The sequence below is a fragment of the Podarcis pityusensis genome (genome assembly GCF_964106645.2).
Source record: "Podarcis pityusensis genome assembly, chromosome: 1".
NCBI classification, from domain to species: domain Eukaryota; kingdom Metazoa; phylum Chordata; class Lepidosauria; order Squamata; family Lacertidae; genus Podarcis; species Podarcis pityusensis.
Genome location: NC_138028.1, coordinates 116,297,921 through 116,302,461, shown reverse-complemented (window position 1 = coordinate 116,302,461; position 4,541 = coordinate 116,297,921).

The following is a 4,541-nucleotide window of genomic DNA, read 5'->3' as shown; positions in this document are numbered from 1 at the left end:
CCCGCCTTCTCCCGAGCCACTCACGGGCCCCGGGAGGAGCAGGAGGAAGGCGGGCGGAGAGGACGGCCCCTTCTGCTCCGTGGAGCGCAGCCAGGCTTGGGGGAAGGCAGGCGGGCGCGCCGGTGGCGAGATAAGCTCAGCAGGCGCGGCGGGAGGAAAACAAACCCCAGGCCGGCCGGTTTCAAGGAGAGGAAAGTTCCTTCCTTGCTCTCCAGTGCCGGATTGACGTATAAACTAAACAAGTGTAGCTTAGGGCCTCACTCTTGGGGCCCCCAAAAAATTTAAAGGAAGAAAAAAACTGGATGTAATTTCCAAAATATAAGATAATAAAACCTACATACAGCAACTGTGTTTTGTGTTGTGTAAGCTCCTATGATGTAAGTCATAGGCCCCGCCTGCAAGCCTGCTCCCTAAAATATCACTGGTTTGCTCATTTCTCTATATAGGGTGCCTACATTCTGCATGTGCAAATGGCTTTAGATACATATTAGTTCCATATATTACCATATAGCATATATTCAGCACAAAAAACAGCGGCAATTTGTTGTTGACAAAGGACAGCTGGACATATAAATGGCCCCATTACCTTCAGTAGCTTAGGGCCTCATCAAACCTAAACCCAGCCCTGTCCATGACGGCTGGGCTGCTGCCCGGTCCCTCCCCGCTTTTGTGTCCTTCAGAGTCGCGGAGGGGGGTGTTTTTGCCTTGGCAAGTTCTGGGGTGGGCAGGAAATGCTACAAATTAGATGGATAAATAATGGTGAATTGGTATATTGGTGGAATGCTAAACCAGACGATGACATGTAAAATATCTAGGATGTCTTTATTTCATCATGGCACAAATAGCGTTCTTAATATGAATCCCATGATTTTGACATCCTACAAGGGTTTGCATCCCCTTCCTCCACATGCAGCTGCTGGGTGACCTTGGGCCAGTCACACTTCTCTGGAGTCTCTCAGCCTCACTCACCTCACAGAGTGTTTGTTGTGGGGAAGGAAGGGAAAGGAGATTGTTAGCCGCTTTGAGACTCCTTCAGGTAGTGATAAAGCGGGATATCAAATCCAAACTCTTCTTCTTCTACAAGTTTACTACTTTCACATCCCACTACGACTTGCGAGACCAGGGTTCAAGGCCCAGGTGACATTGGGCCAGTCTCTGCCTCTCTGCCTAACCCAATTTTCACAGGAGGAGGGTGTGCATGCCACCTTGGGCTTCTTGCAGAAAAAGGTGGGATACAAATCCAGTAACTTATATTCGGGTCTGCAACCCCTGCTTGCCAGCCCCACCTTTCCCCTTGTCGCCACCCCTCCATATCCCCATAGAGCCTCTTTGTGTGTCCATCCCTGCTTTATTCAAACTTCTACTGTTGTTTAAAAAAACAATTTAAAACCTGTCTTTAGCAGTATAAAGCCCTTAACTTATTTGGAACTAGTTTACTTGGAGAATTGGATTACCCTGTACAGTATGTGCCTATTCAACTGCTTTGATTGGTTGAACTGGCCCTGTTACAAGTGCAGCACAATACTGTACTCATTCTGCAATTGTAAGAAATCAAGCTTTTAGTGTGGCAGCACCCCACTTTGGAACTCACTGCCTATTGATATCAGCCTTTGCTGTGCTTTTTTCAGCACCGGCTGCAAACATTTTTCTTCCATCATGCCTATTCAGAAATGTAGGCATCGACATAAGTTTTTAGTTTGACTGCTGGTATATATATATATAGAGAGAGAGAGCTTTGTTTTTGTGAACTGCTTATAGAGCATAGCTGTCAATTTACAGATTTTAAAATAAGGGACCAGCAGCCTCGAAAATAAGGGATCAGCAGCCAAAATAAGGGATTTTCAGAGCACAGGTTTTGTTCAACTTCTGAGCCTCTCCGAGGCAAAGGCAGAAAGCCCAGCCAGCAGCCAAACGAAGCCTCAAGCGGTGGTTCCCACAGCGCAGCAACCCGGCAAAGGGGATGCAACCAGGAAAACCACCGTCCCCTCTCCGCTGGAGTCCCCAGGCAATGTGGCCGATTTGATTGGCACAAGGCATGCAAGCTCCACCCCCCAGTCATTCTTAGACTCCTTATTGGGTGAGCAATGCAGCCAAGCAACATAGTTGGAGCTTCCCTCCTCCCTGACCGGCAGGGAGGGAGGGAGAGGAGCTGCTTCCTTTGAAACCCGGGAAATTTAAGGGACAGCAGTGGTACACAGCACTGGGATAAGGGACTTTCCCGCCAAATAAGGGACGGTTGACAGCTATGTTATAGAGCCTGTTTTCAATCATAAGGTATATCCATTTCCTTAAATATGAGTAAATATGAGTATTCCTTGCAGGACAGCTGGAGAGGTGGCAAGAAGCAACTGGCCCTGCCTCTGCAAGCTTGTTCTCTCTCACTTGCCAGTGTGGGGCTTGTTGGGACTCAGCCTGCTGCACTTCCCAAGCGGAAACAAGTGAGTTGGGGCAGTGGCTGTGACTAGCCACTTCCCTCAATACACCACCTTCCAAGCCACACCCCTTTCCCCAGGCCCCAGCTTAAGCAGCCCTGTCCCTCCCTCCCCCCCCCTTGAGTAACTTTGCCCAGCTGGAATGTGCCCTTGTACTCTTGATAATGCCAGTTGGTTGCCAGGATAGAAGAAAGAGAGGGGCGTGCAGGAAACCAGCCAACCCAAAGAAGGTAACATTTACATTCATTGTTCTGCCCACTTTGGCCCTGCCCACCTGTGGCATTTGCCCCCCAATCCCACCCAATATTCCCCAGATGGAAATTCAGTCCTCGGTCTGGATAAAGGCTCTCCACCCAGTTTACGAGGGAGTTCTCACCATTGTAAACTTATCTGTAGACTGCTGAGCAACCCTCATGCTGCTTGACCCATTAACCCAGAAGAACTGGATTTGCAGTTTAAAAGTCAATGTGAAGAGCACTTTCTATATCTCTGTGAAGGGCAAAGTCTCTTAATTTCGGTATTTAGTAACACAATTTGCACACCACTTAATATATGAAATATTTCTATGGCAGCTAGTATAGTTTTGGTATAACTCATGATCATAGGAATTGTAGATTGGAAGTCCAACCCCCTGCAATGCAGGAAAATGTAGCTGTCCCGTATGGGGATCGAACCTGCAACCTAGTGCCACCTCAACTGCAACACAAACTTAGGAAACAACCATATGTGATGTGTGTTCGATGATTGGGGAAAGGGCTTGTTTAAAAACAACAACAACAACAACACCAATTTCATTATTGACATCTATGACTGGTTGGTTAAAAGGAGTTAATCTTTGGTTAATCTGAGTTACTTCTGGGAGGCTTACAAGGTCCCTGAAATTACTCTTAGTATGAATTAGTACTCTTTCAGCCAGCCTGTTTTATCCTCTGGATGCACACCTGGGATTTTAATTTGCCATTAAATGCATGAACCAATGTGCTCTTTTTATATACATGGTGGTGTAAAACACAGGCTTATAGCACTATTATATCACTTTTAACACCTTCAGTTCCTGGTCTCATCCTGCCCGGAACATCCTCAGTGAGGCATGCCACCAGACTCAACGCAAGTAAAGCATATCCCACAGAGCGTTCAAACTGGGTAATTGTTCTTTGATATTGCCGCATGTCGTCACTTGACCAGCATGGACATCTGTATGGCGTGGTCCTACTATGATGCTGGCAAGCACTTAGCCCCCTATCACACATGCCAATATGACAGAGTTGCTTCTCCCCTAATGCTATTTGCCACAGAGGGGATTTTCATTGGGATCACAGCTAAGGAGCCCAGCGTTAAACCTGTGTGCTGTGATCCTGATAAGACATGGAAGAACCCTACTGAGTGTGCATTATAGAAAACAGAAACAGGCATGGTTGCTAATCATGCAGTAAAAATAGCTCCTGACTTAATTCCCTAACTTATCAGTAGCTTACGCATAATTGGAATAGTGGGTTGCTTCTCTCACCACCATGTATTAATAAACAAGCTGAGTCTCTTTACTCCCACAAAGTTGCATAAGAATAAACCTCATTTAGGGAACCAGACAGGGAACCAGACAGAGGGCCTTCTCAGTAGTGGCGCCCACCCTGTGGAACACCCTCCCTTCAGATGTGAAGGAAATAAGCAGCTATCCTATCTTCAAAAGACATCTGAAGGCAGCCCTGTTCAGGGAAGTTTTTAATATTTAATACTGTATTGTTTTTAACATTTGATTGGGAGCCGCCCAGAGTGGCTGGATGGGCGGGGTATAAATAACTCAGCCAGATGGGCGGGGTATAAATAATAAATTATTATTATATTATTATTATAATGTGGTGGGACTTGCTTCTGAGAAAAGGTACAAGTTTGGACTGTAAAAGCAGCTGTGGTTGCCTTCCTCTCTTTTGACCCCAGTCTTGCCCTAGCTTCACCTCTCAGTACAGGTTGCCTGGATTTTCTGGTTCTTCAGAACCTCAGGCTGGGCAAGAGAGAGAGAAAAGATTTACTGCCCAGCCAGAGGTAGAGAGACTTCGGTAAGTCCCTGTGAGTTCCCGCTCTCCTCCGCAGATATCTTGCAGTTTTTCAGAG